This window comes from Triturus cristatus, chromosome 3_1 (assembly GCF_964204655.1).
Source record: "Triturus cristatus chromosome 3_1, aTriCri1.1, whole genome shotgun sequence".
NCBI classification, from domain to species: Eukaryota; Metazoa; Chordata; class Amphibia; order Caudata; family Salamandridae; genus Triturus; species Triturus cristatus.
This window is the reverse complement of record NC_140583.1, coordinates 285,078,315-285,093,904: the sequence shown is the minus strand read 5'-3', so window position 1 is coordinate 285,093,904 and position 15,590 is coordinate 285,078,315. Positions and strand designations below refer to the sequence as shown.

Below are 15,590 nucleotides of genomic sequence, written 5' to 3'. Positions count from 1 at the left end.
ACCGTACCCTTTGCTCTGAATACCTCATCCCTTAATGCTGCTGATGAAGATTCATGTCTTTATAGTAAGTCGGGTGACATATGGCAATTACAACGGATGAGTGGTCAGAGAATTTGCAGGGTTAGTACTCAAGAGACTGGACCCAGGGGACCTCCTTGGGGGACTGAAGCAAGAATTCAGTCCTCAAATAGGTGTTGTGGGCAGTGGAGCACTATGAGTAGGCTTTTTCTTCGCCCCGCAACTCACACCATACATCTACTAAACTATCATGCTACATTATTTATTGCAAGGCATACGCTGCACTGGTGGTGCTAGACATATCTGTCTGTGCTATCGAGTTCTGAATTAAGAACTAGGGGGCATATGTATCATCATCTCCATTTGCGATTCTCAAATAGCGATTTTTTGAGAATCGCTATTTGAGATTTGCAAAATGGGATGTATTTAAAAAATCGCGCAAAGTTTGCGATTTCTTAAAATTCCTTAATTGCGATTAGCAAATTGCGAAATCGCAATTAAGGAATTCCTTCCCATTCATTCCTATGCGCCGGGAGGCCCATAGCAATGAATGGGAAGTCCTTCTCAATTTACGAATCGCTATTTGCTAATCGCAAATTGAGAATATTTTCAAAGGTGCAAGGGTGTCATGATGACACCCTGATGCACCCCTGAAATCAGCATGTGTGCACATATGGCGCACATACATGCCCCAAGGGCATGTATGTGCACCACATGGCACTTTGAAATATGCAAAAAAGTGCATATTTCAAAGAAATCGCTACTTACCACCAACTTGAAGTTGGTGGTAATTTGCGATTTCTTAAGGAGAAATCGCACAACTTGGGTGCGTGTTACATTGCATTCAAGAAATCGCAATTTGCAATTTCTTAAATGCTTACGCAAACTTAAGAAATCGCACATTTAGCGATTCCTTAAGATTGCGAGGCTGAAATGCCTCATACATCTCCTTTTGCGATTTTGTATTCACAAACGCTGTGTTTTTGCGATTCGCAGCATTTGCGAATACAAAATCCTTTGATACATATGCCCCCTGGTTAAAGTTTTAACCCCCAAAAAATAATACTTATGTCACCATGTCTACGATAATGCTGCCTAATGTCCTCGAAAAACTTTAGAAGTCGAAGTTAGGTGTGTAGGAGTTTATGACTGTGATGGCAAAGTCACAAAGTAAGCCAGCTAGATAAATGAATCTGCCCAATAAGTCTCCATGAATATAATTACATGAGAAAGATAATGTTTTATGAATTAAGATTACAACTCTAGCCATGTATGAGCTATAGGAAGCAAAGTAATTTGTGGTTCCCCAGTGTTGCACAAAGCTAGCCCTGTCCTTAGGTATCAGGGGCATTGCTTGAAGAAAAGCCACTTCTGCCCCGTATCTTTCTAAATATATGAGTATCAATCTACATGTTTAGGGTTACCAAGTTATGTCATACACTTAATTATATGTGCCACCCTTGAAAAGGAGAAACATAGCACACATTACACAACATGATGCAAATATCCATCAGTTCCAAACGGCTCTTCCTCAATGAATGCCGCCAAACCAAAAGCACAAATAAAACCAAACCCCTTTTCTCCCACCTTCCGTACTGATAACCCAACCATCAGTGACAACTGAAAAACTCAGTTCAGAACCACAAACTTGTGCTTAGCACAGGAGACAAGAAAGTTAGAGCCAGCTCCCCTCACACAGCTCAGTACAGCACAACTGTGATTTGAGATTAAATACTTGGGGCATATTTACAAGCCCCTTGTGCCACTGTAGCATCACTTCTTTTGATGCTCCAGTGGCACACTGTAGTTCAGGCCCATTTCTACAAGGCCCCGTAAAGCCACTCTGCATTGGATTTTCATGACCTTGTAGATAGGGTGAAAGACCACGCAGCACAAGTCGCTGTTTTGCCTTATATTTCGGAAGTGTGTGTTGCTGTGGGTGTTCCGATGCAACACCCATGGATTTTGACACTGCCCCAGATTTACAACATAGTGTGAATCTGGGGCAGTGCCAAAAAATGTATGCCTCCTCAGAGCAGACCTAGCAAGAAGAAATGTTTACATTTCTCATTTTTTCCTCTTTCCACGGGTGCTGCATTCTGCTGCCCACATAGAAAGAGGAACACACCTCTTGTGATAGTTTTTATGCAGGAAGGTGTCCCTTGCTGCACAAATATAATCATGCCAACAACACAAACACCTTGCACCATGGTGCAGAGGTGCCTGCATTGGCGCACGTCTGCAATTTATGCAGTGTATTTCTGACCTTTCAAATTGGCGTAGGGCAGCGCAGCAAAATGAGTTGCGCGCTGCCCTACGCCAATTCTTTGTAAATATGCTTGTTGAATTTTGCACCAGGTTGTCGTAACTGTCATTGTGCAGATCACCTACATGTGTATAGCTGAGACACGCTGCCCTCCATCACTGTCAGCACATCAGAGCTAAGTGTCCACTCCAGGGGATGTCGTTTGTTAAGGAATAGTTAAGGTTAGGCGTGACTAGGGGCCATTCCTGGTAGGAATGCAATCGCTGATCGGCCACCAGCAAAAAAAACAGCGAAAACAAATAACTTCATCCCTGCAGTGGATTCTGGTGAATGCAATCAATCTCAGCAAAGGTGGTCAAACCTGAGAGACAGCATTTTACACATGCAATGGACATATGTAACTGCAATAACTATATGAAAAGACCCCAGTCTCATAAAATTACATCCCATATCACACATACAGTGGAATCTGCCAACATAGAAATGTGCTAGATATTGCACCATCTCTCTAAAATCAGACAACAAATACAGTGGACTTTCACAAGTAAGAAATTACTTTCCAGCAACAATTAGCATTAAAACGTGCAGCACATTTTAACAAAAGTAAACTTTCTAGCTATTTAAAAAAGTTCAGGCAAGTAGTGTAACATTAGAAAGTCACTTTATATCAGGCCTGATTAAAATCTTCTAAAACATTAAATTTTCAGTTAGGTAAATATAACAGCCCTCTTAACTTCTATCTCATCTTGTGCTGGGACAAACTCCTGATCAATAAAATTGATGTAAAACCTACCAATCAAATTTGTAAACTGAATCCGAAGAAACCAGCAACCTGCGACCTTGCTCAATGAAAAGCAGTGAGACACTGGTAACTTGATTCACATCAACAAGTATTGTTACTGCTTATGCTGTATAGGTCACAATGAGGAACGCATCATTCACACTATGACATCACCAAACTTCACAGAGCTTCAGGCTAGCAGTGCAGGTTCCTCAATGCCATGGCAACAAGGGAGCACAGGAACAAGAAAGTTCACCTATTTCTAATGAACTATTAGCCAGATTTTCTTTTCGTATTTGTTGTCAATTTATAAATCACTTTCCACTACTGAATTCAATTTAGAATGTACCTCAAATAAACGCCTCTGGCACTTGTAAAAAATCAAATTAAAAATAATTTAGTAAAAGGAAGAAGAGTGGATAAAAACAAAGATATTCTAAGGGCCTCATTTACAAACTTTTGATCCACTGCAGCGCTGCAGGCCTTTCTGCTGAACTGCTGTGCATCAAAAGAAAAGGGCAGGAATGCGCCGTATCTACAAGATACAGTGCATTCCTATCCGTCCCTCCTACGCCAGTGCACAAACATCAGCCGTGCGTCAACACAGACACCCTTGCGTCATGTTGCAAGGTTGCCTGCATTGTGGGTATGATTATTTTTGTGCATAAAGGGACACTTTGATGCAAAAAAACCAATAATTCATGGCATTTTCCTCTTTCTATGTATGCTGCAGAATGCATCAGCATAGAAAGAGGAAAAAACTAGGAGGAGTAAAAGTATTTTTCCTTGTTGCAGGATTATGACGCATTCCCAGATTTGCGATTCCTCGTAAATATGGGAATGCTTCAGATTCCATGGGTGTTGCGTGGGAACACCCACAGCAACACACATGGAACTCACCTTTAACGCAGTGTCCTGCAAGAAAGGGGCACATATTTACAAGGCCATGAAAAGCCACGTACGGTGGATTTCTGTGGCCTTGTAAATATGCTGTGGTACTTTGTGCCACCGGAGCGTCAAAAAGTGATGCTCTAGCAGTGCAAAAGTGCCACTGGGGCCTAGTAAATGAGGCCCCAAGTGTCCAACCAATACATCCACAGAAGATATACTAATCACTTTTCATAAATAACACTGTCGCGGCTGTCTTAGAGACATACCCAAGAAGAAAAAATCCTTACATTTTGAAGTGCTTCTTTTCATTCACAATTAAGCACATGAGGATTTACGCTTCATTCAATGGCGTCCTGATATATTTTTTAACTATCATGCAGCTGCACGTTAGCACCGCAACAGCTTGACTTCTTAATCTGGTGCTCATGTAAAGCACACTAATCCCCTCGGGCCAAGTTTGCACTATATAAAAGAAAATAATAATTAAAAAAGTCATATTAGGATTTTATCCCCAGCAGGAAAGCCAACTTCAATGACTCAGTAGATGCCAGTGGTGAGCAGTTGCACTCATTCCCACTCTGAGCAAGTGGAAGGGGCATCAGTACTCTAGACATTGGCACATTAGACTCCCAAGAAGGACACCTGTGTGTTGTCTCACATGCCACCTAGTTTCAGTCTGTGAGCTTGCCGAAGTCCCTGACAGACTGCAAGGGCTTTAGACACAAGGAAAAACGGGTTTGGCTCTGTGCGGTATGCGATGGCGCCTGCTCATATGCGCTACTCGGTATATGTGATATTAAGTAACCTACGGTGCTACAGGCGAAGGGATAACCGTAAACCCCTCAAACACACACAAGGCCTACAAATTAATATTTACAAATGCCTATGCACACGTTGTGTTGTAATTTGCAGCAACAGTACTGCAATGTCTCTATTGATGAACATTCAAAAACCAATATACTGTTAATGCTGCACGGAAAATTTAAATAACAGCCGAACACTCCAAAAGTATCGTGTTCTTGTGGTTTAGTGTAGATTGATTGCCCAGCCAACACGTGTTTCATCAGGGTATAAAATCACACCTTCTTCAGGGCGAGAAAATGTACAATAACAAGGTTTCAAACACTCAAACAAACTTGTAATTTAAAATTTAGGCGACAAGTGACTTTAGTGTAGTTACACCCTGGGTGACAACCCAAACTCCTGCATATCAGTAATGCTGGTGTGTAGGTCCTATGCATGATGAGTGGACCCAAGTGATCAAGAAGTGTCAGGTGACAATATGAATCGATTCACATAATTCCTAGTGCAAATATCTAACTTCAGTTGTTCCTAGTATTACAGTTTTACGACCGCTCTACAATCAACATACCCAGGATCCAACATTGGATTTTACAGTATCACTAGGTATAATCTCACATACTACTTTTCAAGATCATACTGTTGAAAAAATGCATGTAGAGTGTGCTGATCATACACATTAGTGGTGAGTTCTGCCAATAGGAAAAAGCAGTGTTTAAGTATTGGGAGAGTGAATGGAATAAAAATAGATTATAATATTGAGTATAAAAGAGGGAGGAAAGGAAAATCAGAAGGTGGAGGGAAAATAAAGGAGAGAGAGCCCAGAGCAAGTCCAGAGTAAGGATCCCCTGATATACACTTAAAACTACCAATAAGAGAAATAAGTCGTACCTCTATGGCAAAATGCAGTGAAAATATCGATCTGAAAAACAAGGAGTAAGAAGGTGTAGATCAAAATTGCGTCCAAACACCTAGGCCATTTTTAATGTAAGGTTGGTGCCTGCGCAAAAGCTAAGAGGTTAATATGAGAGTGGCTTACCACTCTGCCGGTTGTACTTCTGTCCCAGCTGGTAAGGGAAGTTAATCAAGATTCCCAAAGAAACTCCAACAAATGTAATTATCGACTCGAACGAACCACACACTGTGGACAAAGAAAAATAAGACTAATGCCAGAAATAAGTAATATGGTGTGTGCATCAAACCCCTCAGAATACTGTACATTTTGAAGCAACAAGCCAAACATGATCAATCACCTCCAAGATACCTTTCAGTCATGGAAACCCTGGGTATGAAAGTAAAAACAAGTTCTAATATTATGATGGGCCCCAAATTACCAAGCCCTTTTATAGTCTTATATGTAAACTGCAATCTCCAATCAAGAATCACAGGTCCATAATGTATTTCATCTAGTATCCCAATGCATGTCACATTGCAAGGACAGAAACAACGTGTTTCTGAGGAGACTTCAAAAGCCCAATATGTCAATCTAAGTCTGTAAAATTCCCCATTGTGCATATAAATTGAAACACAATCACATGGTAGGTGACCCCTTAATGTGCGATCTACCCAGAATAAAAAATTAGCTAGCATTCGCGCCAAGAATTTTTAATTCTATTAAGGACACAGTGGCTAAGATTATGCTTTCTCTTTCATTTACTGCAAAACAAACAGCAGCCAATAAGAACATTTATAACATTATAAACAAAATATTCCCAGAATGCTTTAGTGTGAATGTACAAAAACCATAGAGACTAGCCCTATAATACAGTCCTCAAACCGGAACACTTCCTCTTTCTTTGCCCAACGAGCAGAGTCCAAGTTTATAAGTATCAATCCTAGAAAAATCAATAATGCATCCATATCCATCCAGAATGCTGATACAACAGGAACTGTAGAACTTGAAACTGAAGGTCGCAGAACCAACTTCTCTCAGGACCGCCATGGTCTATTCACCTTTCTGGTCAGCGCCTGGAACAGAAATTCCATACTCGTAATAACTGTCAACAACCGACAAATTAGGGTGGGTAAACATGACATTATGATTCATAATAAGTATTTTGTTTTACCTGGGCGGGATAATCTTCGCCTCCGTGTCCTTAATAGAATTGAAAATTCTTGGCACGAATGCTAGCTAATTTTTTATTCTATTACAGGACCGGAGGCTTCAGATTATGCTAGTTTAACACTTATGTAACACCACAGAGGATACATTGGCCACAGGTTTATAATAAAATTGCTTTAAAGTAGAACTGGAAGACCAGTCGGCAGCTTTCATGATATCGTGTATACTGGTACCAAGCATGAATGACTTAGAGGCCATATGAAGTACTTGGAATTTTAAGCCCAGCGGTGCAGGGGAACATACCCGATGACTTCGGGTTCTTCCTGTTTCAGACCTACAGAAACACAGAGTCTTCTGGGTGAAGTCAAAGATCAGTTTATTGGCTGCAGACCAATTACAGGTATTCAAGAAGTACAACAGCGTGTATGTTCTTAGGAGACTGCTAAAAATCACAGAAACGGGCTTCTCCTTAAATACAAAATATCATGCTTCAGGCACACATTCCTTGGTTTTATGATATGGTCATATAGAGGTATACATCACAAACGAAAGGCAGAGTCATGATGACCATCCCACATTCCAGTTAAGCCAGCCCGCAATTATTTACCCAGCAAGGCTCAGATCCCACATCAGATATCGATAGACCCCAATAAACATGAGCATCTCCTGTTTGGAAAACAAGCCATAAAGCAGGAACAGTCAGGTGTGAAAGAGATTAGCTGGAGGCTCGTGTAGGATGAAAAGACTTTATGGTGTGTCAAGCCCTGATGCTAATCACAGGTGGCCAGAGGACGGGGAGCTCGTGAGACCGGACTGACCTGGGGCAGCGGAGCCAAGCTGCCCAGGTCACAGAAAAGTCAAATGAAAGGCACATGTGCTCTAAAAGGCCCGTATTTGCTTCATGCTATGTAGCCTATGTGAGGGCAACCATAAGATGGCCACCGCTCTAAGATGGAACCCACGTAGTGATGTATAATAACGTATACACAGTGCATTCATAGCTAAAACGTTATACAAAGCACTTGTACATACCGCATTAACCATTCGCGGTTCACTAATACCGGGATGGACAGGGGTAGGGCCCTGCCTCCTACGCGGTCCCAAATTCTAAAGTACGACAGACCCTCCTTTTGCCCTTACATAGGCAATAACTATACTCATTTCAATCCGAGTCTAGGTCAATATTCACGAAGTCATGAAGATGTTGCTGTAGCATCATCCTATTACTTAGCTCGTCCCTCGATACAGGTTTCCTTACACATAATGTAGCACAGAGGCCACATATCACAGGAGCACACTGTATGCACAGACAGAACAGGAAAAGGATGGCTAAGATCATTCCAATGACCATCAGAACTTTCCAACCCCAGGCAGATATCAGTTCCCAGAACCACCCCACCAGTGACCAATCTCCTTTATCCACATGTATGGATTCAGATATTTTATGCAGTTTGGAGATGGCTTGATAAACTGTTGGAGCGTGGTCTGGTATGAAAATGCAACAACTAGATTGGATAACCTTACATACCCCACCGGGGTCTGCAAGTATAACGTCTAGAACCATGCGGTTCTGCAAAGTCATGAGGCGATCCGCTTGGAGCTCAGCTGTCAAATTACCCAGGGCACCAGCCATTACATTAACGGTGGATTCAACCACACGAGTCAGTTGTCTCAGGTTCCTACTATTGACCATAGGTCCCCAAAATGGCAGGAAACCCAAAAAGAAGTCTCCCGCTTCCTGACCGGCAGTATCCTCCTTACTAATCACGCCTCTCACAACTCTGGTCTTGTGATAGTCAGAGGCGGCAGTAAATGTTGGCGGTAGCAGATTTGCAATATAACATGTGCCCGAGAAATCAGGGAGCAACCATGTATATGCTCGGTCATTGCAGATAAAATATGTACCCTTGGCAGCCAAAAACGCAGGGGAAAACTGTGACGGAAAAGTGTATGTTTCAGTACAGTCACTTCTTCCCAGTTGAGCTCTAGGATTCTGACCATTACCTTGCAAACAGAACCGACCTATGTGGGGTACGACCCAGATTGGGGATGAGATTTTTCGCTGTCTTTCACCCAGACTAATACTATACCCCGTCGCGTTCCACCCTACATAAGCTCTCAACTCTTTGGGAATAGATGAGTATGCGTCGATATCTCTGCTCATATCGGCAACTCCTTTCATTAAAGCTTTGTTATTGGTGCTAGGTCTGATGGAACGCGGTTGTCGCGGGGAGTACGCATCTATAGCAAAGAGAAACATGGTCTGGAATGCCCATGACAATCCATTGTAACTAAACGGCAGCACTAGATAGGGAATACCCTTATTAATGGTATGTGGCATTAAACCACACACCCAGCAATTGGTTGTATTCATCACTAGTTGGTGCTGGTGCAGGAGCTGAATAAATGAGTTGTTTACAAATTCAGACCGTCTAGCTTGTTCATGTTCAGGCAGAGGGTGAAAAGAGTGTGAGGAGACAGTAGGAGGAGGCATAGGCTGTACAGTGGGTGCAATGGGCTCTTGAGAGGAGAAGAATACAAATCCTACAGTAGACACTACCATACTACATAATACAAACAGGCATAAAAATACAAAACGTTTGCTCTTCATTATTTTACACACTCTTGCTTTAAAGTTCTTTTCCTCAGTGAGTCTCTCCATCTTGAAAAACTCCATCCTCTAATCGTGCCGCTCGCGGCGGGTGAGTATCTTCTGCTAAGGGGTACGCCTGTCAGTCCAGGGAACGCCCTAGACCAACCAGAACCGTTGACCTAACGTCTTCGGCCTGTACCCCAAAGTCTTGGCACCGCGACCCTGCGGCTGAACCCGGATGGTGGTTCGAAAAACAAAAATCAAGAAAGTCCTTCAGATGGGAGAGCTCTGGTATCAAAAACAAAAGGGTAAGGAAAAAGAATATTTATTTGTCCATGGACCTTGGTCTTAGATTATAATGGAGACGGCCAGGTACTGTTTGATCTTGAAACAAAAGTTCAGGCTCTGTAGTGTCCAATCGAATTGACGGTGGCACAGCTTCTTGCAAAATATCGTCACTCTGTTGTGCTGAAGTTGTGCCTTTTATGTGTGCATCACTGAACGGCACAAAACGAGGTACAGTGTCTGTTTCAGAGTCAGTGATACCCTCCTGGACCCACTGGTCATACGGCAGAGGCAAAGGTATCCTTTTCACGTGGGCGCCGTGGATCCAGTTCTTCTTCCCCTTTACTCGAACAGCTGATCTTGTAGACAGAAGTACGAGATGAGGGCCGATCCAACGAGGCTCATCGTTGCTTTTGCGCTGGAAATTTTTTACCAAAACCCACGCGCCAGGGTCGATAGGGTGTCCTGGAGCTTCAGAGGCCTGGGGAAGAGTATCGTGCACCTGTTGGTGTAAAACACGTAATTTAGCCGTCAATTCGTACAAGTAATCAAGCAGTACTGGATGTTCGATTTCACTGAATTTCGTCGGTCTTGGCACACCCCATACATTAGCCGGGCGGCCAAAAACGACCTCGTAGGGACTGAGTCCCACTCGTGAATGCACGGTCATTCTGGTGGATAGGAGTGCTAGAGGCAGAGCGTCAGGCCATTTAAGACCTGAGCTCGCTTGGATTTTGGCCAGCTTGAGTTTTAGAGCGCCATTGTAGCGCTCTACTAATCCAGCTGATTGGGGGTGATTTGCAGCGTGGAATTTCTGCTTTATCCCTACTCCCTCACACACATTCTTCATCACTTGACCCACAAATTCATTCCCATTATCACTCCACACCATTCTCGGCATTCCAAACCTAGGGAAAAATTCCTTCACAAGGGCTTTGGCTGTGGATAGAGCAGTGTTATCTTTTAGGGGATAGGCCTCTATCCATTTTGAAAAAGCGCAGACAACCACCAATACATATATCAGGTTGTTGCACCTTTCCATGTGGATAAAATCTAGCTGCTGGAAAGCCTCCAGGCCATCAGGGATATCTGCCCCGCCAGGACTAGCGGGTGGAGCTCTCCCTGAGGGCCCTGGAGCATCAGTGGGAAGCACGGGAGGCGAAGCGGGTAATCGCATGCCATCTCCAGGAGAACTGGGAACCACGGCTGCAATTTCCATATTGGGGTAATCAGCACAATCTCCACTTCTTGCTGAGAAACCTGATTCGCCACTCTGGATATCAGGAAAAATGGGGGAAATGTGTAATGAAGACTCAGGACCAATTCTGAGTGAATGCATCTGTTGCCTTCGCTAAGGGGTCAGTCCTCCAGCTGAAGAACTTCTCCAACTGAAAGTTCAGCCTGGAGGCAAAAAGGTCTATGCTGAACGGACCCCACAGAGATTGGATCTGGTGAAACAGGGATGGGTGAAGTTTCCAATCGCTGTAATCCTTCAAATGGCGTGAGTGCCAGTCTGCTACTGCTTTGTCTCACCCCGGAAGGTATTCGGCAATCACTGATATTTGATGTGCTAGGCAATAATGCCAGAAGTCTTTGGCGATCTCCGCTAGCATTGGGGATCTGGTACCCCCCAGTTTGTTGATATAGTGTACAGCTATAATGTTGTCCATTCGTAACAGAATACAACATGATACCTTCCTGGGGGAGAGAGTGTGAATCGCAAAAGAGCCCGCCAGGAGCTCGAGACAATTGATAGGAAGTTCCAACTCCTGGAGAGACCACCTGCCCCCCATAGTCACCTCTCCACAGTGGGCTCTCCAGCCCGACCTGCTGGCATTCGACTCTATGATCAACTCGGGGTGAGATCTGAAGATCGCCTGACCAGTCCAAGCATCTACCTGGGTCAACCACCATTGAATTTCTACACAGGCTTCCTCCGTAAGCGGAACTAGGTCTGAGTAAGAGAGGCCTTTTTGGAGGTGTCTGCTTTTCATACGTTGTAGGGCTCGATAGTGTAAAGGGCCCGGGAAGATCGCTTGTATGGACGAGGCCAGTAGATCGCCCTCAGTGACATCAATTGCGTGTCCAGAGTCTTCCTCAGTTCCCTCTTCAGGTCCCTGAGTTTCTGCTTGGGCAGGTGTAACTGTGCTGACTGCGTATGGATCACAAACCCCATGAACTCCAGGGATTGCGTCGGTGAGAGAACCGATTTCTCCTTGTTCACTACAAAGCCTAGATTCTCCAATAGGGACATCGTTATCTGAAGATGAAGGGATGCTAGACGTGCCGAGGGAGCCATAATCAGAATATCGTCGAGATAGATTATGAGACGAATACCCTGCTCCCGGAGATGCGGTACCACCGGCTTCAGGAGTTAGGTGAAACACCACGGAGCCGAGGAAAGACCAAAAGGCAGGACCAAGTATTCCAGGCGCTTGCCGTGCCACAGAAATTGTAGAAATCTGCGATTGTGAGGAAACATAGGCACTGTCAGGTACGCATCTTTGAGGTCGAGGCGGACTAGCCAATCCACCTGCCTCAAGAGATCCGTCAGAAGATGGATACCTTCAATCTTGAAGTGACGGTAAAGAACAAAGCAATTGAACCCCTTTAGGTTGAAAACCAGCCGTAAACCTCCACCCCTCTTTTGTACAAGGAAGACGGTGCTGCAGAAGCCCGCCGGACTGCCGTCCTCGCAATAGGCAACCGCGTGTTTTTCCATCAACTCGTCTAGTTCTTGATCTATAAAACTCTCGTCTTGTTGGGAAAAATACAGAGGGTGAGGAGGGGACCCTTGAAAGGGAGTTCGATAAAAGTCCATGTGAAAACCCTGCACTGTTTGAAGGACCCAAGCGTCCGGAGTAATGGCCTGCCAATTGTGAGGGAAATGGCGAATCCGACCCCCCAGTGGAAAAACAGACAGAAAGTGGGCTCACCTAATGTAATTTGAGGACGAGAGTTCCCTCTCTGGCCACCTCTGTGGAAGCCGCGATGGTTGGAATGTCTGGTTGGGTAGAACGTCCCGCGTCTGGTGGGGTCTTGAAAGTCTCCGCGGCCTCGGCCGTAGCCACCTCTCGGGGACCTTGGTGGTACTGGTGGCCTGGCGAGCGGCCCCTGCCTCGCCCGGCCCATCCAAAAAGGCCCGCGTTGAAAACTCTCTTCATATTAGACTGGGCTTTGTCTAGACTGGTGAAAGTCCCCACGTATTTAGAGACGTCTTTCACAAAGTGGTCCCCGAACAGCAATCCCTCTGCCAAGGGACCCGGCTCAGCTGCCGCCAACTCGGTCACGTTAGTGTCCATGCGCATCAAAAGAGACTTCCTACACTCAGCGGAGATGGCGCAGTTTGCATTGCCTAAAAAGCAAATAGCACGTTGGGTCCAGCCTGCGAGAATGTTTGGGTCAATCAAAGCACCAGTCTCTTTGGCCACCAGGGCCATCTCTAGAATTTTTGACAAGGGACCAATAGTATCTAACAACTTATCCTGGCACCTGCGCCAGGCCCTGTCGATGCCTTTTTTGGGATCCTTCTGGAACTTCTTCAGGAAAGGCAACATATTAGGATCAATATCCGGAGTCTCCGTGACCTTGTCCGGAACATCGGGACGGGGGCATTTGGACTTTAGATGATTCCTAACATCTCTGTCAAAACTGCGCCGCAGGTTCTGATGGATATAATCCGCCACCTCGGGAGGAGGGTCCAATCAGAGGACCTGGGATGTACTATATCCTGGGGGCTGAAATCAAAGGGGGTAGAAGGCTGGTAAACAGCGGGAGATTGAGGGCCGACAACCAACCTCTTGGCCTTCTTCTTTTTAGAGGACATGGTGTGGCTGGTGGAGTCAGTGTCCGTGCCAGTGTCCATATCTGTAGCCACCCTGGGTGCAGCAGGTAAAGGATTTGGGGACCCTGAATATGGGTGATCTCTAGCCGCTGGCGGAGGTAGTTTAGTGAGAGCTTGCACATGCGGCCAATTGGGTGTCTTGCTGGACGCAGATTTACCCACAGACAACGTCGACGCGGGTGCATTATCCTGTTGCAATAAGCCATGGCGCTTTGCAAAATTTTCTACCTGTGCCGTAATAGGCTTCAATGCCGCCACCAGAGCTTTATTCACGGTCTTAGGGACCGCGACCTCCACCGCTTTATTAACGGAGTCTTGAACTGAAGCATCCAAAGCCTGCACAAGGTTGTCTTCGAGGTGAGGGGCATGCTCCTCCTTGTAGTACCCATACTCATCCTCCTCAAAATAGGCACAGTCTTCCATGTCCACCAAACAGTAGGTGCGACGTTAAGACTAACAAATATCAAGAATCCCAAAGGGATCAGTCAAGGGGGAGCAACCCTGGTGCAAAAAACTATTATCTTAAGGACAAAGCGTGCTCCTCAGCAAAGCTGTAGTCAAAAGTAGCCCAAAGGCATCAAGAGCCTCTAAAATGTCCACAAGTCTGCACACAGCTTGGACCTGTCACTTTATTCAGCCAAGTGAGGCGTCTACTCAAGGGTACAACTGAAGACAAACCATTAGCTCCGACGCGCTATGTAAAATGCGCGCGGAGCGAGGAGAACAATCAATTGGGCGTCGCGTAGCCCAAAAGAAGCCCAAAAGGAATCCAATTGGGCTACACAACGCGAGGCTCCAGGATGCGCGGGCCCGAACTAGGGAAGGCACTGGCAGCCACTACCAACGTGGTGAGACACTGGGGAAAAAAGGAAACTGCAGTCGGAAGGTGAGGAGTGCTTGCAAACAGGTCCTCAACCTTCCGATTGAGTAAACAGACCGCACGGAGGCAGTACTCGCTAAGCGCACAAAATTCCTTATCGGCAAGGGAAGGCAGCGAAGTCAGAACACTGCAGAAATACAATCGGCTGCAATAATATCTTTAACCATAAAATCAAGGTACAATGCAAACGCAAAGCAACAGAGAAGGGCAAGATAAAAAATCGATCACTTATCTCTGAGAGGAGCAGCAAAGAAAGAGGAAGTGTTCCGGTTTGAGGACTGTTACATAGGGCTAGTCTCTATGGTTGTTGTACATTCACACTAAAGTATTCTGGGAATGTTTTTTTTATAATGTTATAAATGTTCTTATTGGCTGCTGTTTGTTTTGCAGTAAATGAAAGAGAAAGCATAATCTGATGCCTCCGGTCCTGTAATAGAAATCTCATAAGTCGCTGTATAACGATATGCTAGACCACAATATTAAATTACGTTTGAAGAATAAAGGTGATATCACGCGGTTCTAGAAAGAAGAAAGGGCTGAGTCTTACTCTAACCATGGCCCGTACCGCTGTGTGAAAAAACATGCAAAGTACCAATCAGTAAGGGTACACAGACCCGCTACTTGTATGTTGCGGCAAAACAAGGTTAAAAATTATTCTTACCCCATGGGAATTCGTAACACAAGCAACCGAGTACGCTGCTTCCTCATGTGACTCACGGCAAACACCGGAAGTAAGGTGATGTCGTCAATCCGATGTTAAATGGAGAAGGTTCAAAATGCGGCGCAGACGCACTCGGAACCGACCCCTGACCCCCATCGGCACGTCCTTCGCAACTAGAATGCCAACCTTAAAAGGGAAGTTGAATTAAAATCGATAAAATCTATCTCTAGATCCCCGGACGTGTACGCACAGACTTAGTGCAGCACGAAAAACTACATCTGCTCAATAAAGCAGTTATATCTTACTGCAGCAGATGCACTTTCAAATGTGAAGGGACGGCTAAGGATTAGAAGATAGACTAGAAACAGGAACACATCAGATCAGGAAAAGGAAGAATTCACAGATGAGTGTATAGAGGAGATAGTCACACGGTATATAACGCAACAAGGGAAATTCTACTAGACTGCGAGGGCTTTGTCGACCTACATACTACTGTCCACATAAGATC

At 44.8% G+C, this 15,590-nt stretch overlaps 1 long non-coding RNA gene across 1 annotated transcript in view; it reads right to left on the bottom strand.

Annotated features, from left to right (window-relative positions):
• LOC146860110 (uncharacterized) overlaps positions 1–15,168 on the bottom strand; it is a 113,310-nt gene extending 98,142 nt beyond the window's left edge. The window contains exons 1-3 of the long non-coding RNA XR_014978790.1: positions 15,083–15,168; positions 5,797–5,898; positions 5,649–5,679 (exon numbers count right to left, since the gene is read on the bottom strand). This is a non-coding gene — a long non-coding RNA (uncharacterized LOC146860110). The remainder of the gene's footprint in view (positions 1–5,648; positions 5,680–5,796; positions 5,899–15,082) is intronic.
• Between the last annotated feature and the right edge of the window lie 422 nt (positions 15,169–15,590).